This window comes from Suncus etruscus, chromosome 13 (genome assembly GCF_024139225.1).
Source record: "Suncus etruscus isolate mSunEtr1 chromosome 13, mSunEtr1.pri.cur, whole genome shotgun sequence".
Lineage (NCBI taxonomy): Eukaryota > Metazoa > Chordata > Mammalia > Eulipotyphla > Soricidae > Suncus > Suncus etruscus.
Window position 1 is genome coordinate 86,306,903 of NC_064860.1, and position 12,684 is coordinate 86,319,586.

General features: G+C 35.4%; 1 non-coding gene across 1 annotated transcript; it reads left to right on the forward strand.

The window, feature by feature from the left end:
• The first annotated feature begins 2,532 nt into the window (after window positions 1-2,532).
• On the forward strand, window positions 2,533-2,639 carry LOC126026707 (U6 spliceosomal RNA). Its single transcript, XR_007501929.1, has one exon. It is a non-coding gene; the product is annotated as a U6 spliceosomal RNA (small nuclear RNA).
• The last annotated feature ends 10,045 nt before the right edge of the window (window positions 2,640-12,684 follow it).

Here is a 12,684-nt window from a genome sequence, read left to right on the forward strand (position 1 = left end):
TCTGGTCCCGTGGTGACTATTCTGTCCAGCATATCAGAGCTTTATATTCTTGTATTAAGAGAGAAGCCTTCCTACTGTCAACTGTTGTTGTTTAAAGTGTTGTGTATTTTTATGTTGTGAATAAAACTCTTAAAATTGGGATTTGCCACTAAATTTATGACGCATCACTAATTGTATTTATATAACCAAAATTATAATTGTAGAATAAGTAGTAGGGATGCTTATTTCCTTGCATTAATCCACTGATAGTTCAGACCATTTGTCTTTCATCTTTAATTAGTCAATGGCTTGTTAGTAGAATTCTCAACTTATGCATAAGCATTCTGAAGACAGTGTAATATGACCTTGTATGTGTAACAAGCCACACTACACCTCGGGAGGGTCTGACTCATAAAACAACTAAATAAAACTTTTACCAACACCGTGTGTGTGTGTGTGTGTGTGTGTGTGTGTGTATCTCTACACTTTCCGAGAGTAGGGACTTCATTTCCATGGATATAGCCTTTAGGTAAAGCTGAGTGCATACGCAAAATAAATGAGGCTCTAGAAATAAATTATAAGCATTGAAAAGGTCATGATTGAAACTGAGTAGCCTCAGGCAGAGTCACAAAGGGGTTAAAATAGGTCATTGATGTTTTCAGTTTTGATTTCTCATATTTTCCTTTATGTCAGAGACTTCTGTTTCCTCCCCTGAAAGTAAAGTTTGCAGAGACACAGAGAAGATGGCTTGAATGTTTAAGTTAAAGTTTTCTCAGTCACCAGGTTTTCACATACACAGAGGGGGGATCAGAAAGATTCGAGACAGAGTTCAGAGTCTAAGAAACCTCCATTTTTTATTGAGATGCCATAATTTGCAATAATGTTAGTGATAGTTTTATGCATACAACCTTCCAACACCACGAGAGGTGAAGAATCTTCTGGATGAGCCAGGCAAATGCTGAAGAGAAATTTAGTGTCTTTTCTGTTTTCAGATAGATTTTATTGAGGAGAGATGGCTCTGTGCTTTGATTTCCAGAGTAGGTGATAAAGAGGTAGTTTTATTAAACATATAGAATAACACAGAGTTCTAGGTTGTTCAGAATATGCCAGTACTGTTGCTCAACTCAGAGAAGTAGCTAATATACTTTACATTTTGGAAAATCATAGGTATTTGGAAGCCCCCTAAATGAAAAATGTCAAATTAGGAAAAAGCCCCTAGCTTTTACTAATCCATGATTCATGCGACAATAGTCAATAGAACTTAAAATTTAAATAATGTGTGAATTTTAAATTGCTTTCTATTCTTGCTACAAGTATGAAGTTAGGCAAGTCCTATCTTGATAAGCTTGTTTCAATCAACATAATTCTGGGATACTATTAACCTATATGGTATTTGGTTATAAGGATCAAGTGAGGTGAAGGATCAAGTGAGGTGAGCTTAATACAGAAAAGAAATTAATAATTATTTTTATAGGAGGCTCAGGTTGCATATCCCTAGTAGTATCATCTTCCCTTGAGGAATGTATCTCCTGTCTTCTAAAACCATGAAACTTAATAACCACAGGCTACAATTCAGAGCGAGGGTGAAAGCATAAACTGGGCTAGACCAATCACAGTATCCTAATTTTTTTTGCTGTGCTAATTCAACTGGAATGACCATATTCTGACACCCAGCCCACCCATGCCCAAATCTTCCAATTAGTGTTTTCAAGAAAGGAGTCTTGTAAGGAAGGGCAATGCAAGCAGAGTTAGTGGTATAGTGGTGAGCATAGCTGCCTTCCAGAGCACAGGGAGTTTTAAGAGAGTATCATAGAATGATGGAAACTGAATTGATTTTATCCCAGTTTTGCTTTCCTTGCCCTCCCCTAATGTCTTTCTTTTTTGCATGAACTCAATTATATTAAATTCATGGTATCCCAAAGTATCATGATTGATACAGCTTTTTCTATTTTCTCTCATGATAGAAGCCCTACTTCATTTACAGAGGAATATGTTTGTTGCATAAGAAAACATAAAGGCACACACTTTTGTACTGATTGAAACCTTCCATCTTTACTGTAATTGTATAGGCCAAGATTAGAACATAGAAAGATGTAAAGAAAAACTTTAAAGAAAAACTGTAAAGAAAAACTTCTTGTCTATCTGTGAAAGAGCTTGGACAAAGTGTCCTGAGACTTAATATTTATCAATCTTCAAAGACATTTCCTAAGAACAACTATTCAGTGACGTCCAAACCACCAGTTCCCAGAAAAAGGGTCAAATGGGTTAAAACTTAAGAAAATAAAATAGCCTTGCTTGTTTCTCAGTGCATAAATAGATGGAGTCAGAAAGTATATAACAAGAAGTTTCTATGTTGTAGATTACATAAGATATTTGTTTTACCCTCCCCACTGCCACACACACACACACACACACACACACACACGCACACACGCACACACACTATAGAAAATCTCTACACCATGCAACAGATTTGTTCTATCAGAGCAATCTATAAACTACTACTAAACTTGAGTACTCATTTTGACTTTTTAAAAAAGTCACCTAAAATCAGTGCTCGTTTCGGCAGCACATATACTAAAATTAGAATGATACAGAGAAGATTAGCATGGCCCCTGTGCTAGGATGACATGCAAATACGTGAAGCGTTCCATATTTAAAAAAAAAAATTCACCTAAAATCTAAGTTTGCTTCTGGCTGGCTGCCCTGAATATAGGAAGCCTGCACACCAACCTGCAGAACCTAGGACACACCAAGAAGGACCCATAATGCAGACGCTGCCTCTTTTGTTATGTTGATGAGTCCAGGGCACTGACCCTCGCCTACCTTTTGTTGTGTGTAATGGATTGGAAACATCAATATTGTTTGTGTTTGTGTGTTTGTTTGTTTTGGGGTCACATCCAGTGACCCTCAGGTATTATTCCTGGCTATGCGCTCAGAAATTGCTCCTGGCTTGGAAGGATTACAAAGGACTCCAGGGATCGAACCAAGGTCCATCCTGGGTCAGCCATGTACAAGGCAAATGCCCTACTACTGTGCTGTAGCTCTGGCCCCTGAAAGCATCAATATTGTTAACATGACTATCCTACCTCAGCTATTATATATATATATATATATATATATATATTCAATATATATATATATATTCATGCAATCCCCATCCAAATTCAGATGACATTCTTCAAGGGCCTAGAAAAGCAAATAATAAAATATGTATGGAATTAGAAGAAAAGACAAATATCCAAAGCTATATTGAATAATAAGAAATTCATCACTTACCTTGGAATTTTTTAATATAAAACTATAGTGATTAAAACTGACTGGTAATGAAATAATGATACACTTGATCAATTTTTAAGAATTGAACCCCAATGATAAAATCATATATATGAATAGTTAATTTTTGATAAAGGAACTGAGAACATGAAATGGAGTAAAGATAGTTTTGTAAATAAATGGTGTGGGTAAAACTACATAACTACATGTAAGATATTAAAACTTGACCGAACTTTTACCAAAAGTCAATTCAAAGTGGATCAAAGACCTACACATAAGAAACTATAAATTATATTGAGGCAATCATAGGTAGAACTTTCCAAGATTTAGACCTCAAAGGCATCTTCAATCATCAGGTACTAGTGGCAAAGGCAATAAAATAAAAATAAACAAATGGGACTGCATTAAATTATAAAGTTTCTGCATGGTAAAGGAACATGGGCTAAAATTAAAAAGTTACCTAACTGAATGCAAAAATAAATTTCTCATTCATCAATTAAAATAAGGTTTTAATATACAGGATATATAAAGTAGTAACAAAGATCAACAAAAACTAATAATAAAAATTTCTATCAATTAATGGGGAGAGGAAATTGATACTGTTTAAAGGAAGACAAGCAGATTGCCAATAGGCATATGAAAAAAAGTGCCCAAAATCAGTTATTACCAGGCAAATTCAAATCAAGACAGCAATGAGAGATCATCTCACACTACTGAAATTGGTATATATCAAAAATAATAGGAAGAATCTATGCTATTAGGGATAAAATGGAAAAAAAATTCATCTACTGATGGTGGGAATATTGTCTGATTCAACTTCTGTGGAAAACTTTATGTAGACTCCTACATAAATTAGTATTGGTAAAATTAGAATTCAGATGCTATATTATTGCTACTAGCCAGTTTTCATTTGACCCTATCCACACCCTTGGGAGTGGGCTTTGCTTCCTACTTGGGAGAACTGGAGGGGAAGCTGTCATTTTGGCTCACCAGTCCACTTGTTGGAGTGGCTGGCTTGTGGTGTGAATTCCTGGACTGTTATGCTTTCCCTATTGTATGTAGATTATCTCCTGTGTTAGAATTGCTACCACACTAGCGTCTCTTGTCCTACCCAGACTGGGGGCGTGAGAATCCCTCTCCCTTGCTGGGGATTGTGGAACACTCAATCTATGATTTCACACTATATGACCCGCTTTTTGGTATTTATAGCCAGACTTAAAATCATTCACTCAAAGCATTATTCATTACCTCAACGAGTACAACAGCTAAATTTTGGAATCAACCTAGGTGTACAATGACAGATAAATGGATTATGAAGATTAGTACATATATGCAACAGAATACTCTGCAGCTGCAAGAAATGTTGAAATCATGCAATTTGTTGCCACATGATTGAATCTGAAAGATATGCTGAGTGAAGAAGGCCAGAAAAAGAAAGACACACACAGGGTGATCTCACTTATCAGTAGCATATAAAGTAATTTTATTAGAAAACATTATGTAGTAAAGGGGGTGTCTAAATCATTCTTGACCCTAGAAATTAAGGACAAAAATAAAAGATAACAAAATCAAAGTGGAAAAGAAGAATATCAGAAAAGGAAGACGTGTGGGATCTAATGTCTAGGTTTGATTTTAATGGGGGTGAGGAAGAGTGGTGTAATATATTCCCAAAGTGCAGACTCATGAACACTGAACACATGAAATTTAAGCTGAAAACAACTTAAAAATGCCTAGTAAGGTTGCATGTAGGAGATGGTATTTACAGATTAGCAGTACTAGTCATGGAAATTGACACTGGTTTTGTGATTGGTGTTAAAATATTATATGGTGGGCCGGGCGGTGGTGCTAAAGGTAAGGTGTCTGCCTTGCCAGCGCTAGCCTAGGACGGACCGCGGTTCGATTCCCCGGTGTCCCATATGGTCCCCCAAGCCAGGAGCGACTTCTGAGCGCATAGCCAGGAGTAACCCCTGAGCATCAAACGGGTGTGGCCCAAAAACCAAAAAAAAAAAAAATTATATGGAGAAGGGAGATGAAGGGCATTGGTGGTGGTAATGTTGCACTGGTGAATGGGGGTGTACTATCTTTTATGACTAAAACCCAACTACCAACATGTTTGTAATCATGATGCTTAAATAAATATATTTATAAGAAAAATATTATGTGCTTATAACAATTATAAACTACTGTGTAAACCACAGTTCCCTGATTAATTAAAATTTTAAAAATCTAAGTGTGTTCTGGGGCCAGAGTGATAGCACAGTGAGTAGAGCATTTGCCTTGAAGGCAGCCCAACCTGGTTCAATCCCTGGAATCCCATATGCCCCCTTCCCAGTTTACAAGCTGGGATTCCTGAATGTGGAGACAAGAATAACCCCTGAGCACTGCCAAGTGTGAACCCATACCAAAAACAAACACAGATACAAAAACAAAAAATCTAAATGTGTTCTTTTTTTCATGTGATATTTTGAACTAGTAATGCCTAAATATACTATCCTGTACCTTTTCATATATTTGAAACATATTTTTACTTATTTCATTTTTTCTTTACCAGTATATTCCTTGATCTAAGTGTTGGAAACTGGGTGCCTGGTTTCTATGACTCTGTAATGCCTTAAAAAATACCAGTCACATAATGTCTGTATGAAGAATAGGGCTGTGAAGCCTGGAGCAGAAGGGACTCCATTTTGTCAACATAAAGTTAAGTTTCCATTTAAGGCTAACAAGGCTAAGGTCCTTGTAAGGGCAAAGTTTCTTTCCCAACAACAATGACATAGACCTCAAGGCCCTATAAACCACAATATACCATCCTCAACAATAATGACGCAGACCCCAAAACCACAATATACCACCCTCAATATCTAGTCATAAAAGGAAATGATGAAACACCCTAGAACTAACCTAGAAAACAGCCAGTCAACTTGAGTCAAAACTTTCTGCTACTAGCCCTATATAACCTGGCTTGTAACCCCTGGGTGGGATCACCTTCCTGGAAGGTGGCTCGGATTGATCAGTTTGTATCTTGTTGGTAGATGAAATAAAGTTTTGCTTTATTTCAATTGCTTGGTCTCATCCTTGAACTCTGTATCCTAACAGGAAGTAGAGATGATAAAATTTAAATATTTATTCTTATAAAAATTCCTATTACAAATCTCTTAGAAAAAGCAAAGTGGCAGATAATGAACTAAGTACTGGAGTAATCTTTTCCATCCTCTTATTTATGTAGCAACTGGCAGAGGATATATATTAGTTATAGAAGATAATTAAGGACATCAAGAAAGAAGTTGCTAGCAGCAAAAATAACATCAAAATATTTATTTATTTACATTTATTAAATACTTAGCATAGAATTAACATTTATAGCCTGAGCCATAGCACAGCCTTGAATGGATCCAGGTTCAATTCCCAGCATCCTATATTATCCCCTGAGCCTGCCAGGAACAATTTCTGAGTACAGAGTCAGGAGCAACCCCTGAGAGCCACCGAGTGTGGTCCAGAAACAAACAAACAAAAATATATAAATATTTTATTTTGGGGCCACACCTGGTGATGCTCAGGGGTTACTCCTGGCTATGCACTCAGAAAACACTCCTGGCTTGGGGGACCATATGGAATGCTGAGGGATCAAACTGCAGTCTGTCCTGGGTTATCTGCGTGCAAGGCAAATGCCCAACTGCTGCGTCATTGCTCTGGCCCTAAGAATTAACGTTTTAAGTGAATTGTTTGGTGACATTTAGGATATAGTAAACACTAGAAGTACAATCTCTCTATACATAGTTCAAAAATATTTTAACCAAAAGAAAACATAATTTTAAGCATACCTGACATATCATTGAAAATACAGTGTTTTTATGACTTGAGGTCTCACTCTCAAAAACTATTAAGTGGAAATATTCTTTTTTGTGTGTGTGTGTGGTTTTTGGGTCTCACCCGGAAGTGCTCAGGGGTTACTCCTGGCTCCATGCTCAGAAATTGCTCCTGGTAGGCACAGGGGACCATATGGGATTCGAACCGATGACCTTCTGCATGAAAGGCAAATGCCTTTCCTCCATGCTATCTCTTCGGCCCCGAAATATTCTATTTTTTACAAGTGATTCATTGTATTCACAAGACACTAAAACGAAATATTTCTTTTTTTCTGCAGCCTTTTTTAAGTCAGTCTCATGTCTCTCATTTCAGGTCTGGAATTATGCATTTGGAATTATACCTTTTTTCCAAACTATAATAAGTGGTAGTATTTTCTTTTATAAAATATATCACATAAATATGTGGAAATATTACACAAGTACTCACCTTATTTCTTTCCATTCAATATGTGAAAACAAATTTGTGCAAATTCAGAGTCAGTTAAAAAATAAATGATCCACTTTGTTCCAAGCTTCATTGTTCACTCTTAGTTTACAATTATAGGCACTCAGCCTTCACTTAGGAGTGAGCTTGCTACAAGCTCTGGGATATAGTCCAAGTGGGTTTGTTGTGAAGGTAATTTAATTCAGAAGTTCCAACTGTAATACAGAATCTCAATTCAAATTTCAGAAGTCTAGAGACTCTGATTTGTATTTTTGTTCAACCTTGATAATCAGTTTCTCTAAAGCGTGAACTTGTTTTATTTTTAATAATTATTAAAGCAAAAAAGTATAATTAAATTGATTACATCCCAAAATTTATAATTAAAAATTAATTATAAGCTAAAAACGTGAAAGAATAAAATTCATCACCATGGTGAGGAAATATATATGTGAGTCTAGAGAATTCAAGAGAAACCTCAAGAGGACAGATAGACGCTGAACTGAATAAATGAAAAGGAACTTCTGACAATTCAGAAAATGTGCAAAGCAGAGGTGTTTAGGAACAAATAGATGTTACCTCTCTAGTGGCATGCACCATAGCCATCCTTAGAATTTTATTGATTATATTGCCATAGTAGAGGACATAGTGTCAATATGCACAGATCAAAGCATGGATCAAAAAAATTCCACTGCCTCCACTTTTCCTGTAAGCAGGCTCAAGAAATATTGTATGGGGTGGGAGCAATGGCTCATTCGTAGAGCATTTGCCTTGCACATGGCCTACCCGGGTTGGACCAGATAGATCCCATATGGAGCAATTTCTGAAAGCAGAGCCAGGAGTGGGCCCAAAACAAAAACAAACAAACAAACAAACAAACATTGCCTTTATCCTGACTTCTTCCATTTCTTTAAACAAGATAACTGAAAAATAAAACCAGGTGAAATTTCTATATAAACTTTAAAATTCTTTTTTTAAAAAATATGTGGGTTTATGAGATATCTAATATCATCTAATGAAAATTATGTCTATAGAAATCTTTCTATCCTTTTATTGATTTTAGAATCCAACTTTCTGAAGCTTGACATATTTAGAATGTTTAAATTAGATTTATTATACATTGCAAAAGATCATTTTTGGTGTTGTTTGTTTTTGTTTGGGGTCACACCCAAAGGTGCTCAGGGGATTACTCCTGGCTCTGTGCTCAGAGGTCATTCCTGGTGATGCTGGCAAGAAAAAGCCTTGTCCACCACATGTTTGGCAAATGCCCTATATACTGTGCTATGACTCTGGCCTCCACAGAATATCCTTTATATATTAATAAATTTAAACTGAATTATCTAAAATTGTCAGTATTAAAATGGTTAAACTATAAAAAAAGACAATTTTGTAAGTTTCAACCGAAGTATTATATATATATATATAATATATATATATAATAAATGGGGTTTTCAAGTGTATTTTCAAATTTAAGATGCAGAAAATAGTATAAATACAGCTGAGTTTTCCTCCAAGTTTGTTCTCTTTGTTAGATATTACAATATTTCTTTTTAATAGGAGGTTTATTCTGAGTTTCTTATTTTTCACAATGTGTTTGCTCCTAAGTTTGGTGTATATTTTTCCTGCTCTTAACTTGAACCTGACTATCTCTTCCCACTCTTGCAGAGATTGTCATTAACCTGATAGACACTTGTTCATGTGCTTCTCTATGCACTTATCAACACTTATAAATAAGTATTTTCCCTTAGTCTCTTTTTTATTAATATGGGAGCATGTAATAATACACTTCTCTGCAGGCTTTTTATTTTCTGTCAGAGCATGTTATGGAACTCTTTTCAAAGCAGTTTGAATAGATTTTTTTCACAATGTTTAATAGTTGTATAGTGCTTCATAATAGATTTAGCAGGACCAGAGTGTGCCTGCTTGGGTTAGTTCATGGAAACCAATTTTATGCATCTCTTCTGAACTTTTCATTCAATTAGTGATATCACATTAAAAAGCTGTAATTAAACAAAGTGAATATTTCAGAAACATCAACCTCAACAAAGGAAGTTCTTTTAACCTCAGAACTTTGGTTATCTCAGGCCATAGTCCATACCATCTTTGTGTATATATTATAACTTCTAGATTTATGTTTACTAACACTATACAGGGATGGAACCTTTGTAAATCTATCATTACATATAGATCCAGATGTAGATGCATATCTCTCTATATGTTGCTATGGATACATATACATTTTATTTCTATGAGACAAATCTCAGGAAATGAATTGTTGGAATTTTTATCGTTAGAATAAAGATTTTGAATCTAAGCAGATCATGCAGAAGTACTCACTAGAATTGCTACAACTATATGAGATTATTTCTTGGATTTTGGTTTTCAAATCTTTTCATTCAAATCACATTTTCGTAACATATTTGAAGATTGAATAAGTTTACATGTATGTGATGTGTTGTATTAATATCAAATATATAGTCCTAGGTTAGGGTGAGGCCTTTCTCTGCATGACACAGCACCTGTAGCAGGTCTGAAGGCACAGGATAAATTAGGCATAGAAATTCACAGGCAGTTACTTAAATTTTTAGGAGTCAGCCAGCTTTATTTCAAGGCCCTAACTGCTATGTGCATTTCCTCACATGACTTCTATGCTAAGCCTTTGCCAAGCAGCTTCTTCCCTGCTGCTCTCCATGATTCTTTGCTCATTTTTCTCCATCCCCTTCCCTCCAGGAGACACTTTTATTCCAAACCTCAGACCCCTCCCAGGTGTGGTGGGTCTGACCCTGAGGTGGCATTAACATATGGCATTGGGGAGGGGTAACCTCACAGTCATGCTCTTAGATTTGCTCTTTATTGAATGAGCTGTACCTCTGCTTTAAGGTTTTTAAGCTTTGTGCAGCAATTTGGCAAACTGTATTCAGCATTTTAATTAATTTTTAAATTAATCAATTTTAATTAATTTTTAAAATATTAAGCAATTTTTTTGTCATCTTCAATTGCAATTGGACAGAATTAGAACTATGCCTAGAAATGCTTAGGGGCTGCTCTGGATGTACTCAGGGGACCATATGTGGTGAGAAAGATTGAACCAGGGTCTTCCACATACACAGTATGCACCATAAACCCTGAACTATTTCAGTACTATTACTGTTAGAGCAATATAAAAAAGTATATAATTCTTAATATATTTTAAATTAAATAACTTTTTATTATATGTACTTCTTTGGCTTCCAATCACCAGATACTAGCCTCCTAAAATAATTTAAAGGTATTTTGACTATATGTAATTCTGGGAGCCCTGCACTAACCCCCCAGAATACCTGATATGCCAATATTAATGTTGATAATTCATCTCTTGTGCTGCCAATTTGCTTGACAGTGAAGTCCCAAAGACTGCAAACTCCTATTTGCCCCTGTGGGTTTTACTCTCCCTGATCATTGGCACTGCAACAGATTATATGAGTACTGGAATGAAAGGAAAAAATGGTGCGACTTTGTGTGAATAATGAAGCTAAAAAAGGTGTGAGAGCATCACAGTCATATAGTGTGACTTCTGGAGAGCATGTGTGTGAAAGTCACAATGGTCCATGGTGAGCATGGCAACCAGAATGTGCTAGAGCACTACAACTAAAGAGTGTGATGTCTGTTGACTACTTAACCAATCACCACACTTCTTGATGACACAGCGGCTGAGTGTGCAAGTCAAGTAATTCAATTTGATATGCAGCCCTGGAGAGCATCAGGGGCAAATATGGGCACCACAAATAGGTTTGTGTTTGTGTGTGTGTGTGTGTCTGTGTGTGTGTGTGTGTCTAAGAGAGAGAGAGTGAGAGAAAGAGAGAGAGAGAGTGATAGAGATCATCACGTCATTGCAGTAATAGAAATGTGGGAGAAAAGCTATATAAATTTTATGTACTTTAACATAAACTCTATTTGGCTTAATTTTATAAGCAACAGTCTATTTATAAATAAGTATGTGCACATTATGTTGATCACTACACAACTCATTATAATCCCTAGCAATTAGAAGCAAACAAATAAACAAAACCCCTTAAGTGTAGCATATCCTCAAGTGAAACATTTTTGAAGAAACTATTCTGATCAACAAATATCAGATGGAGGCCGGGGCTATATCATAGAGCTTAGGGCATTTGCCTTGCACGTGGTCAACCTGGGTTCAGTCCCCTGCATTCCATATGGTCCCCTGCGCCAGCCAGGAGTAATTCTGAGAACAGAGCCAGGAATAACTGCTGAGAGTCTCTGGGTGTGGTCCAAAAACACAACAACAACAACAAAAAAAAAAAAAGGGAAAAGAAAAAAGGAATTTCAGAAAACCTTCCAGTTATCAGTGCAAAATTAAATTTTTTTGGACTTTTTAAAACAGAACAAACTCAAAAGTTTATACAGTCTGTTCTACAGCAATCTGGTCTCCAATTAAATCACCACTTAGATGTGTTACGAAAAGTAAAATAGCAAACTGCACTGATTCAGAAAATACTAACATTGTAAATTCAGAGCAATACTTGAGAATTCAGGTAATGTATTGTTTCAGAGAGTTAGAATATTCAAACTTTACAATGAATTGGGCTAGATCCTGATTAAAGATATTATAAAGAGAAGAAATTGAGGAAAGACATTTTATTGTCTCTTTATCTTTAATAGTTCATGAGAAATATTAATACATTTTCTATAGTAACAATTATAGAAAATATTTCTTGATATTTATGGTATTGATCATCAGAAACATTAATATGAGCATGTTTTGAGGAAGGGAAAATTGATTCTCATAGAGACTATCTCCCATTTTTTTTCTTTGAAAAAATATCTATTTTTGGTATATTTAAAAAATATAGGTTAATTTATTTAAAGAGCATGTATCACATAGTTGATGCAGATTTTCATAGTTCATTTGTTTCCAGGATAGTGTGAGCAAAATTATTAAAGAAGATTTTAAAAAGAAAAGAAAGAACAAAAAGAGAAGAAAGAATTAAAAACTTATAAAATCCTATTTTGTGTTTTTATGCAATAAAGGCAGTTGTGTTTGCAATCCAGCTAGGATTTCATCATTTGTTTAATGTGCTGTTCAAGAGAAGTTAATTTTTTGAACAATGCTGGTAAGAATGATAATCTATAAAACAATTCAAA